General features: G+C 37.8%; 1 protein-coding gene across 1 annotated transcript in view; it reads right to left on the bottom strand.

Moving 5' to 3' along the window:
* LOC145978919 (uncharacterized) overlaps window positions 1-13,348 on the bottom strand; it is a 123,220-nt gene extending 109,872 nt beyond the window's left edge. The window contains exon 1 of the mRNA XM_083111893.1: window positions 13,131-13,348. The gene's annotated coding sequence lies outside the window, so the exon portion shown is untranslated. The remainder of the gene's footprint in view (window positions 1-13,130) is intronic.
* Between the last annotated feature and the right edge of the window lie 247 nt (window positions 13,349-13,595).

Here is a 13,595-nt window from a genome sequence, read left to right as displayed (position 1 = left end):
GTCAGTCAATACTAAATACAGCTTCCATTATGTTTCACTTAAAAAAAGAAAAAAGAAAACACTGAATCGGGAAATAACAACGTTAATCTCGAAAACCTTCTTCAACTATTACAGAAATCATACACTTGAATCAGCTTACATCGTCCTCTTGCTAAATATCTACCATCTCCTAGCAACCGGAACGAAGCTTACAGGTTATAGTCAATAACCATTCGACAGAATTACAGAATTGCGTCGTAACAGAACTGACTGTCATGAGAAAAATATTGATTTAAAATATAAGATTAAAAAAACCGCACTACTGAAATTGGCGGAGGCGTAAGAATACAGGAAGTGATTCAATCACTCACGGAAATATAATAATTTAGGATGTCTCCCCGATAGTTTAATGATCGACACTCGAGATTGAACTTCCTACTGGAATAAAATTTCAATGGTGCAAAGGTGTTTTTTTTTTAAAATAACTATATTATTTCATGTATTTTAAAATGCTTGAGGCACAAAGAATGAAAGTAAATAATTGGAAAAATAAGCATCAGTGAAGTTAAATGTACAATAAACATGTGGTAAGTTTATGTGAAGAGCCAAATCCTCTATATACTACAATGTTCAAAATTTACGTTTGAACACTAAGGTTCGTTTTACAGGAAAGCATTCTCCATGGCATTTTTCTTAACATTTCTTTCCCAATCGAAATCTTACCGTGTGTAAAGTGAAGAAATACTTTGATGGCACAGTATAGGCTATTCCATGGCATATTTCACATATTGAATCGGTCCTAATTTTCGTAGCATCTCGCGTAGCATAACCAATCAGAAGGGAGCTCCATGCCACACGTGCATATGTAATAGCGTCCGAGTGCGATGTAAACAATGCATTACTTCACAATTTTTAACAGCCAGTAATTATTCAACGTTGAAACGGTTCTAACTACAAATCAGAGATGCTGCCTAAAGACATACTTTATAGAGCATGTATTCCCAATGCCCAGACCGGGATTCGAACCTGAGACCTCTAACGTCGTAGCGCACGTAATCACTCCGCCACGGAGGTCAGCAATAAGCTACAAACGTTTACCTGATTATAATGATAAACAGTGACTCATGGAGGCCTTGACATGTGTATATATTGACCTGATTGCGGGATAGTGTCACAATCAAGTCTAGACAGCTGGTCGCAAATCCAACCAATAAAAAAAGCCCCCCCCCCACCACCCCGAAATGTAATCGTACGCCACTGATAATGCAAGGTAATTAATGTTTAATTTATAAATCATTTTTGTCTGTCATAATTCTGAAAGCGAATACTCTTGCTAATTGCAATGGTAAATATATAATGAAATTTACAGTTAGTAAAGAACAAAAAACTAACACCACATCCCTTTTGTTCTGTGTCATGCACAGGCAGAGATAAGTGAAATGGGAAAAATTACTAGAGTCTTTCAGATAATCGTTCCTTCCGCACAATGCTCCCTCACTTGGGAATAAAGCTCCCAGAGATTCTCACCATGAAAACGGAAGTCTGCAATCTCTGAGGCATCGAGACTCATCATCGATTGAAATCGCTTCCAGCGACGCATCAGCCGAGTGACGAGTTCTCCAAAATCAACAGATGGGTGGAAGATGCAGATTTCAGTTCAAATCAGACCAAGAAGCCGAGGAATTGCTTTGATGCGAGTCGTCGGCTTCCGCCGCAACCCCATCAACTTCCGCTGTAATTGGAACCGAAGTCACCATCAATGGACTTGGAACAGCCGGAGTTGCAACTATAAACATCAAACGATCGCACTGAACATCCGAGTTGAAGTTTGTCTGTACGTTTTGCAAGCTTAACGGGCTTTCTGTCGACCTTAGTACCTTCAGAGCGTGTTAACTATCACTCTCAAACTATTGCTGGAAGGGACAAAATAGGCAGAATTTTTCGTTTCGGTGGGTTGAATAGGTCCAATTATTTTCAGATAGCTGTGTTTCTGTCATTGGATTATTTTTTGCACTTACTATTACTGACTCTCTCCCTTTTTGGCTTTTCGTTCCATTTTCTTTTTCTATTTTTCCTTTCCTTTCCCCCTCTTTCCTTTCTTTTGTTCCCTTCTTCATTCTCGTTTTTCCCTCTCTCTTTTTTAGTTTCCTCCCCAATTTATTGTTCTCATTCTTTCCTTTTTTATCCGGTATTGTTTTCATTTCATACCCTCCTATCTCTGGTTTCCTTTCCAATTTATTGTTTTTATTGTTTTCCTTCTTCTATCTCCGGTATTGTTTTCGTTCGTTTCCTTTTTCTATCTCTGGTTTCCTCTCCAATCATTCTTTCTCTTTTCTTTCTTTGGTTTCCTCTCCAATTTATTGTTTTCATTCTCTCCCTTTTTCTTTCTCTGGTTTCCTCTCCAATTTATTACATTATTTCTCTAAAGTTTTCTTCCTCTGTCTTCCTTGAAAATGTCTCGTTCACAATTCAGCTGGGCAAGATAACTTGTTAATTCTATATTACGTACCCCCCCCCCCCCTTGTGGCAACGCCCCTGGAACAAACTGTTCGATTCACTGCTCGGTTCCCGCTAAATTGTTCAATCAATTGTTTAACCAAGGCATTAATAAAAATTATTGACACCGTTCAATAACTATAACTTTTTATACTTTAAAGACAATTTGCGAATTGAAGATATGTATATTGAATGATTCTCGAATAATATCAAATAGTTCTGCACAGAAGGAAATGTTTGCATTGTACGAGGGTTATTTTTCTTGTAGTGGGAACACTGTTGGTACACGTTTGTCAGTTGTCGCTGGGACAAAAGACGATCAGGTCTTGTTTAGGCCGCGTCCGAATCGGCAGCAGATGTCACCTAGAGCACCGTTCCATCCGGGGACTCAGCCAAACTCCGTTGTCCGAATTCGCGGCAGACGTGGAGTCTGAGGGGAGAGCAGAGAGGCGCGACAGATGCACGCTTGAACTTACTGTGACCCTGCGCTTGGCAGTCATATTCTAACTTTTTTTTAATTTTTTTTTTATTTGAGAAATCCTGAATACAGAGAAAATCCATTTTATATCAGGATATCAACAGCGAGAAAAATAGAAATTAACAAATGAGAAGCACGCACACATATGTAACAAGAATAATACAATAAAAATAATAAAAATTAAACAATAATAATAAAACAATAACAAGGGTATAACAGATATTAATTTCTCTTCAGCTGCTTGATGCACGCATTTCTGAAAGCCTGCTTAGATAGATGGAAGCCTGGAGGATCAACTAGTGTATTGTACCTTGTTTGTAGCCTATAGAGAAATGACCTTTGTTCTAGGGATAGCCTTGAGGCTTTTGTGTAAAAGAAGTTGTTGCATTTGCTGTTGGTACGTGGGATCCGGATGTGAAGATGTGGCAAGAGTTCGTTAGTGAAAAGTTGTCCATTCATGATTTTGAAAAGAAATGTTAGATCTGAAACTTAACGGCGAAGGGACGGATCGTGAATTTGAAGATTGGATAGAATTTCATGTTTGGAAAAGTTTGCAAGGGCTGGGCATCTATGTTTGACTATTCTGATAAAGAAATTTACCACTTTGTTTGTTCTCTTTATATTGCTATCACAGGCCATTGACCAAATACAGGCACCATATTCAAGAATAGGTACGACGCACGATGTAAAGTAGGTTTTGAGGGCAGAAACATGTGTGATATCTGTAAATCTGTAAATTAGCCCAAGGGTTTTCATGGCTCTCGAAGTTATGTAATCTATGTGGTGGATGAAAGTGAGTTTGCTGTCGAAAATGACTCCAAGATCTTTGTGCTGTTGTACGAACGTGATGATTTTGTTGCATAATCTATAGGATGGTGCTGTAAAATTGGATTTGAGGGTAAACCTCATAAAAACGGATTTTTCTGGATTTATTTTCAGATTCCAGTCTTGGCACCACTTTGTACAGACAACATTTACTGATTAGACGATGTAAAACTCAGTGATAGTTTAACATTTTATCGATAATACTGAATGTAGAAAAATTGTAAATGATGAAATAGCATGTTGCATTTTTAATATGAATAGTAAATAGGTGGAAATCATTGTGATGTTTGTTTGGCGTCTGCCTTCTACTTTCGTGCGGTGTGCCTGCACCCCAAAGCGCGGTGTGTGAAGTTCAGCCTGACACCTGGCGGGAAAAGTGACAACCGTACTACAAGGGGACATGTAGATTCGGACGGCTTGGACGTGACTTCGACGGCACGCGAGAGCAATGGGAGAGAACGGGACGGAGCGCTTGCCAATCCGGACACAGCCGGATCGTGTGTAGGTGTTTGGTGCTGAAAAGTCCTGTTGTGTGGTAGTTTGAAGACGTTAAAGTGAAGTGTGTGTATAATACAGCCCTGAACAATGTTCACGCGTGAAGAACAGTGAATATTCATCAAATTTCAGGTTGCACGTGGAAGAAATGCACGGCAAATTCACAAGGGTTTACGCGAGGCATGTGGGGACCACGTTTTACCGTGTCGTACCGTTGCCAGATGGGCCAAGGCATTTGAAAGTGGTCGTGAATCAGCCGCGAAAGGACATGGTGGCGAGCATCGTCGCACGGCAACAGATCCACACCACCTTGATTCACTTCGCAGATTGCTGGAGAATGATCGAAAGATTTAATAGTTCTTTTTGATTTTTGTATGTATGTACGAGGTGTTGGAGCACCCACTTTATTCTCCTGACATGAGTCCCTGCGACTTTGATTTGTTTTCCAAGATGAAGGAACCTCTGAGGGAGAAATATTATATGCCTATTGCGCTGCTGCTACCAGACAGCACAACATTTTTTCGATGCACTCAATGATCCCGACATCGTACACGTACTATTTAGAGTAAATAATTAATATTTTGCACTTATTGTGTAATAAAGTAAAACATCTCAAAATTTTGAAAGTTCAATAATATCACACACACACACACAAACTATTAGTTTCTTAAATAAAAAGAACTTAATCTAACGAAGTTTAGTGGAAAAACAATATTGTTATTATTAATACAGTGGAGTCTAAAATTAGAATTTGGATAATTCGAACAGAAGTTTATTCTCCTTGAAATATATCTTTAGTAATACGAGTTTTTATTAATTCAATTTTACATAATTCGAACTTTTTTGTGTCTCCTTGCATGTTCGAATTAAAAAGAGTCCACTGTATAATTTATGTACCCAAATTGTTTGGAGATAAAATGTTATTGGTTATAATTTAAAATTATTTATTAATAATAAATAAATAGTAACAATTAAATTATATTTATTAGCATTGTAATGTCCTTTGGCAACAATAAGTTGAATCTCACCTATTATTTCTGTATATACGGCCATGGTTGGTTGGCAAGTGGAAATTGACTATCATTTCCCCAGTCCACTTTTTACAGCGTAGGTTAAACGCAACGATGGGGATGATACAAAGCATCCATATCAGAGTTGCCATCCGTCCTTTTTTCCCAGGACACGTCCTCTTTCTAGATAATGAAAAGAGTGCGTCCGGGCACAAGTCCTCAAATCCTGAAGAAAAAAATTAAAACACTAAAAATAAGCATAGCAAATTTCAACGTGCTCGCTTGATGTCACGTTACAGTGCGAGTAAGATCATCGCCAAAATCAATACTGAAACACTGTCGATAGCGACCGATATATCGATATCAAAAATCGACACAAACTATCTCGCGCGTCGCGTTGTCTCGGATTCGAATTCGCATCTACTTCCCAGTTGATTTGGCATGCATTGATGTTTTATAGTTACAGTAGGGGATACCACATTTTTATAGTTAAAGTTGTTATAAAAAGTCGAAATAACGCATAAACAAACATGTTGGTGTAGAAATGTAATATATGTTTTAATTCATTTAATTCTTTGCTGAAAATTAAAAAATAAGATGTCCTCTTATCACTTCTCAAAACATGGTAAACCTGATTTATATATATATATATATATATATATATATATATATATATATATATTATCTGGTTATTATTATGGGCTCCCCAGGCCCGTAACCATATTTTCTTGGGGAGAGGAGGGGGAAGGCTCATCCCTTATCAATTGCCGCCATTTAAAGGCGAAAAGGTTGAGGAGAAGCCCTGAAGATGAATTTCTCAGTTATTACAACATAAAATGGCACTGTGGCGGAGTGGTTAGAACAGCACGCTAGGAAGCCGGGGTCTCGAGTTCTTGCCTTTGGTGCGAGCAATCCCGTGTTCGATTCTCGGTAGAAGCTCTCAAAATGTCGGTGTTGATTTAGCGTCGTGACGACGATTGGACAGTAATTTCAAAACAAAAGTAGCGGGTTCTGGTCTCGAATGGAAGAAAACAGCGGCAATGGGACACGATGAGCTGACCACGCGTCACCTAATGAAAAAGTTGCTTACAGGTCCTGGCCCTTAAGGACTGTTGCGTCATGGAGTTTAGTTTAGCATTATTGTTATCAGGCCCGTACCCAGGGGAGGGGCCATAGGTGGCATACCCCTTCGAACTATGAAATATATTATAATGTGAACTTATAAAAACCTACGAAAACAACATTGACGATTTTTCACAATTTGCAAGAAGTTCGATTTTATCCTTGTGAAACTATATTTTTCTTTTTTTGTTAACTCACATTAGGCATGTTCTTTATTTTAATAATCATTGCTAATATCCATGTGTAATTAGTGTTGCCCACGGGACGAGACGGGACAGGCTTTAAAAAATTCGAGATGAGACGAGATTGATCATGTGTCCCGAGACAAACGAATATTTTCGAGACAAGACAGCATTTCACAGCATTTCCACGAGACGAGACAGGCCAAAGTCTCGTCTCGTGGGCAACACTATGTGTAATTTAATTTGCAAATATATTATTTTCTAAACATAGAATTATCACGGCTGTTCAGTGGTGCTGATATAAGAAAATTTAAAGAAATTTGAGAGACTCCCCGATGGCGTCGTGGTAACGCCTTAATCAAGGGGTCTCGGGTTCGATACCCGGTGGAGGCACAAAAGTGGTTCGGGTCTCCCTTTAAACTGTAGTTCCAGTCCTGATTACCCTATCTGTGCATAAAATGGACTTAAAAAAATAACTCAAAAAACTCAAAGTAATGGAAATTTGAAAACCGTGTTATTTTGCCGAACACAACTATTCGAATACTTCTGAGAACTGAATGTAAACAATAAGCACCAAGCTTTATACCGTATAGCCTTTGTCTGTATGGGACTCCGGTGCTGATTGGGGGGTCTATCGTTGAGTTGATTTTTTTCTGCTAGTTTGGACCATGATATTGCAACTCTATAATTGCACGTTTAGCTCTAACTGCAATATTACCATAGAATTGGTGGTCACATCTAATACTTCTAATACTCCGGGTTCAATTCCTAGCCTGAGCATGGGTGTTCTAAGTGTTACTGAATCAATTTTATCATATCATCACTAATCCTATCATCGCGATTAGCCAAACGTAAAATAACCTAACCGAATCACTACAACATTTTGGATCTTCTCTCAAAAAATCCTGAGCAGGGCCTCATTATTGTTGTTCTTATTGGAATATTCCGAAAAGAAATTCATCCCAGTTACGTTCAGATGTCATTACCGATTGCACCGTGATTCAAGGGAGAACACAGCAGCGGTTGGAAAAAACAGCATGTTGAGTGTTTGTACGTCATTCTCCCCGACCGAAAGATTTCACCGTAGACGCCAATCTGTCAAAAGAAGCATGCTCCCAACACGTCGAGCGGCCGTCCGAAAGGAGTCCCCCACATCTTTATTTGCGCGGGACGGAGTCGTGCTTGCCGTGTCACGGCGAGTTGCACTTGCCGGACACAAAGCCCTAGCTGCAAGTCATCGCTCGGTCGCAGCGTCGGCATTCAAACGCTCCACGGGAAACCCACACCTCTCAAAAAAGGTGTGATTAATGCTCGAGCACAAGACGTGATGCCCTTTTTCTTCATTTTTTTTGCCTCTCACCTTCGGCCATTGTCGGAAAGTAGTCTTATTTGGACGGAACTTTTCAATTACACAACGAATTCATAAAAGGTGAGCCTTGAGTTAGCGCCATACACGACTACCCTACCTACACAGGTCCTTCATCTGTTCATATCTTTAACGGGTATTTAATAAACAATGTTTTACACTATTACAACTTATACAATATTTACAATATTATACCGTTAAAATTTAACAGTCTGCCTGTTAAGTTACAAAAAAACAAGACAGAACCGTATTTTATGTCAATTTCAATATTTTATCATGCATAAATAAATTGATTTGTTTTATTTTACTTCGCTTTTTGCCACTTTTGGCTAATCGCGAACATTATGATGAGTGACATGATGAAATTGATGAAGGGATAGTCACAAAGAATACGTATGCCAAGGGCGGGATTCGAACCAGATATCCCTGCCACAAATAGAGGTTTTGTTCTAAGTCCACTCTATGCACAGAAAGGCTAATCGGGACTGGACCTACAGTTTAAAGTGGGATCCGAACCACTATGTGCCTCCACCGGGTATCGAACCCGGGATGCTTCATTATAAGGACTCAATTAGAGATGATCATTAAAAATTACAGTTGCGTGCAACGTAAATGTATTTTAAAATATGAAAATTAAAATTACATTAAATTGGTTACTGTAGGGGTCTATAATGGCCATTGATACAAGAAAAATGGACATGGTAATTTTTTAATGATAGTTGTAGCTATGGCAACAGAAATTGGCTTTAGACCGTCATTTCTTCAATCGACTTTAGTGTAATCTTTACAATATTCTACCGTTAAAATTTAAGTCTGTCTGTTAATTTACAAAACAAGACACAAACGATAGGTAATCATTAAAAACTACAGTTGCGTGAATCATAAACATGATTTTTAAAAATAAATAAAATTACATTAATTAGGGTAATTATGTAATGGTCGTTAATCAGTTTGAAACTATCACAGTCATATTTTTAGTGTAGTTTGAAGGGAGCGGAAATGACGTTCTCAGGCCGTCATATCTCAACTCAACGTTTTACAGTGTAAGTCCCTTACACTATAAGGGATAGTGGTCCCCACAACCTCACCACTCAGGGTTCCAGGTTCTAACCCTGGTATGTTGTCATTCATCCTCACCATCGAACTTAACCAAAACGGCCAAAATAAGCAACATAAAAATAAGGAAAGATGGATAAGGTCACGAAATAGATTTTCAAGAATTTGTATTCACGTTATTTAACGTCACTTTTACACCATTCGGTGTTAATCGCGACGACGAGGATAAATGATGAATTTCGATTAAAGGAACACTGGCTACACAGCATCAATCGTTACCCGTTATAGCACCAAGAAACATATCTTCTCCAGACTCGACCCTAAAGAACCAATGTATATAAGTTGCGTCACGCTAAGAATAAACAACATTAATAACACGATCAGATAATACACAATACGTACGCCTCCAGCCAAAACTGGACAATAATTAAATAATAACGAATTTTAAAAATTGATTTCAAATTCTGAAACACTAAATATGTACAAGTAAGAAGTCTTTGAAATAGTAAAACATTAAACATTATGTACCTGTTTCTTAACACTGCGAACAATTATAGCTTTTTTATAATCAATAAATTATGGAAAGCAAATAAATTATAATTAAGAGTAATCTTTAACCTCGGTTTCGTTGCGTCCAGTCGTAAATATGAATTGTATGATCTATATTATCCACAATAGAATGATGCATAAAGTATAAGTAGATGCAACATCTGAGGTGAGTGAATGTAAACATATTTTTGTAATTGGGAATTTTTAAAGAAACAAATCAACCAGTGAGATATCATAGATATTTTTCTCGTATTTAATTATAATACAACATATTCTCATATTGTAAATATGAATATACCATATTAATAATTAAATCTTGAGAATATGGAATACGTGAAAACTGTTATGTAATAGCAAAGCATAGAAATACTGCCACCAAAATTTGAAGAGAAACCCATTTATGTAAGAAATCGAAGTAACTCTCAAATTGCAGCCTATCGGCTTGCACAAAGCCCTGTGTCAATTATCACTCATAATGAAATGTAATTAATTTAAACGTAAATTAAAAGAGTAAAGTAAAGTAAAAGATATTTCATTCATCAACGGTTGTACTGTAAACAAATAAAATAAACATGAATTATTTCAAATTTCACGTCACAGTTAAAGTTGCATTGTTATAAAGAACTTTTGACAAATAATTCCATCTGACTTCACGTCCCGCCGTGTAATCAAGGAGTTTCGGATTCTATCCCCGGTCGAAACACATTGTACGGTGGTTCTGATCTAGTCCAGTCCTGAATAACCTATCTGAGAATAAAGTATAGGCCTACTTAAAACAAACTAACTTCAAGTAAAGAAGAATAACTTGGGTAAAAATTATTAATAACATATAAATAATATTGACGACAGAAGCTTGTGCAAAATGTACAAAGCAAGACCAAGTTTAATATACTATTACTTACATAAGAGAGAAAGAATAGAGAGAAACATTACAGCCTGGTGTGTACACCCTTAACGAGAAACTATAGTAGTAATTCGTGATCAATTAGAACATCATATTCGGGTAATATTTATAATGTATAAAAGGCAAGCATAAGATACTGTACACACACAGTGAAATCAAAGGTACCTACCTATATACAATCAAAATTCATTAACACACTCTTGTTGACCTTTGATTCAGTGACAAACGCTTCTATCGTTGCGATAGGCCAAAGGTTAGCAAATGTTTACTAGAGAAAGCAGACACATAATAAATTAGGAGCCTGTTTTTATTATTCGTGTTCTGACCGCGCTAATTTTTTCCAGATAGAATTAAATGTATTATTATTATTGCAACTATTAATAATTAGTTTTCACTGTGATACAACATAATATTGAGCTTGCCGAGTGGTTAGCACATCGCGCTACGACGTCAGGGGTCCTGGGTTCGAATCCCTGCCTGGGCATGGATGTTTGTTAGTGCCCATTCATCAATATCATCATATCATCACTCATCTTAATCTTCAAAAATAAGCCAGAAGTGGCACAAAAGCGAAGTAAAATGAAGCAAATCAATCAATGAACATAATATTTGCGGAAACGTCAGCTGTTCTTTGCCACTTTTCACCTAAAATATTTCAAGTTACTGTACTGTTGCTGCAGAGGCTTGTGTTCAAATTATCACACATAACAAGTTCGCAACAAAATACAAATTAACGAAAGAGCAAAATTTTAAAGAATTCACGCAACACGCTCATTACAAAAAATCAAATGCCAGTATCATTAATTTTAATTTTAGAAGAACAATTTCTAAAATAGTCATTTAATATCCACACGTATGTTTATTATATAATCTTGCTTACATAGCACTGGTTTGAGTTCGTCGTGTTTTAAGTGACTTGTGCCCGCTCAGACTTTAATTTCCGAAATGTATGCAATAAAAATTGTACATGATTTGTATTGAGTTATCCACCGAAGGCCTTTAATGTGTAGCTGCTTTATTAAGCATTATCATTACAACTAAACTTTTTTACTCCATGCTTATAGCTTTCTGAAACGGTAACGTCAGTTTTCCTTGGTCATAATGCAGGCAAGTAAATTTATAAAATATATTTTATGCACTATAAACTATGCAGTTGAAAAAAAAAACATGGTTAATCGTTTATAATAGACCGGTATAATATAGGTATACCTATATTTTTGCAACAATGTTTTATCTGCTCGAAAGGTGTAGGAAGTGACATCCATCTTGAGATAGTTATTAATTTGCACTTAAACCCAAAATTTAATACAGTTTCTCATATAACAATGTAAGAGAGTGATATATTTATAAATTACGTTCCTCGTGTATTGTACGATTTTCATCAGTGTAAGTTGTCAAAATTTGTTACAACGTAGATGCCGACCTCGGTAACGAATATTTAGATTAGCGCGTTAGAAACCCAGACAGGTCCTAAGTTCCAATCACGGTAAAGACATGAATGTGTTATCGTGTTTATGATATAATGTGCTCATGTAATTATCGTTATGATTAACTATAGAGATGTAGATAGGTGGCGTAAAATAACAAAGTAGGAAATTGAATAGACGCAATATTTTATTAAAAACTTAACACTTGTCTATTTTGGTGTAAATTGGTGAGGTTTTATGCATTTCTATATTTAGTAGTGCATTAATTGAACTGAAAAGGCGCAATTGGAAGTCTAATAAAGATGCATGATTTGTAATCAAGGGAAACGGGATTCGATTTCCGATCAAAGAATCCGAAGTTCAAACCCTAAGATAAACTTTGAGTCCATTGTGAACTAGACTTCAAGAACAAATCAGGGTTTTGTTTTTCAAAATGGTACTAGTTAAAGTTATATTGTGTGTATTTTCCGTGCACAATATATAGTTTCACTGTTCTGTTTCTTACCACAGATTCTACGCGGTGATCTGAATTGAGACAATATTTGCATCATTTTTTTAAAGTTTTGTTCTAAGTACACTTTACAGATGGATTAATTGGGACTGGACCAACAGTTTGAAGGGTCTCCCTGGTGGAGTAATGGTGACGTCGTGGCTTTGTAATCAAGAGGTCCCGGGTTCGATACCCGGTAAGGACATCGTGGTTCGGATCCTACTTTAAACTATAGGTGCAGTCCCGATTAGCCATTCTGTGTATAAAGTGGACTTAAAACAAGAACTCAAACCTACGGTATAAAGTGCCTCTAGCCGGTATCGAACCTGGGACCTGTTGATTACAAGGCGACGGAGTTACCACTATGTCATCGGGGAGGTCCACTTGCATCCAGTAACATCATAGCTAGAAATATAAGCATGTGGACTGAAGCAAATGTTCTATCGATGGTGTCGGCGTCTACATTTTGTAAAGAAATCTGAAAACTTTCTTGTGTGGCGCAGAGTACTGAAATTCCACACGTGCCCGGCATTTCTAATGCGTTCGCCGCGAGCAACGTGGCACCTTGGATTCCAAATGCGACAGCGTCATTGCATTAAGATTGAACCAAATTCAGCGATAAAAGATCCGCGAACGGTTCCAAGACAGATTTTAGTTTCTACACATGTTCTCGAACCATCACGTTCACGACCTTGACAGAAACCACAGAAACACGTCACAAGAACCAAACAGTGTAAATTGCTGTACTTACCTGGATAATTTTGTCCGGATTTTGAAAGTAGGGTGTCCAGAAACTTCTCCAGATGAAATAACTATTTGAAAATAGGGCGTTTTCGGTTCGTCCCCCCTTGAAAGCGAGGTAAGCCGTTGTTAGGTAGAAGCACACCGTCAAAGCACGTTCACTTCACGGTATATCAACACGATGAAGCCTGAATCATGGCAACCGTATCCCGCCCCTCCGATTGGCCGGAAGGATGGAGGGGCGGGGCCAGAGTGGCCGAACGCGAGATGCGAAGGGGGAGAGAGAGTTGACGATGGTTGATGGTGCCCGGTGGGAAATGCTTGCTGCCGTAGACCCTTTCTCCCTTCTGAGACCGAACCTCGTGGTGAACTGGAGCATAACTGTGCACGGACCAATATCAGTGTGAAGATCCGGTAAAAATAAACCGCTTTTCCATCCGGCAAGCCCGGATCTGCAGATTAGACCTCGCCAATA

This window comes from Lepisma saccharinum, chromosome 25 (genome assembly GCF_977018435.1).
Source record: "Lepisma saccharinum chromosome 25, izLepSacc3.1, whole genome shotgun sequence".
NCBI lineage: Eukaryota > Metazoa > Arthropoda > Insecta > Zygentoma > Lepismatidae > Lepisma > Lepisma saccharinum.
The sequence above is the reverse complement of the archived record's forward strand: the minus strand, read 5'-3'. Positions and strand labels throughout refer to the sequence as shown.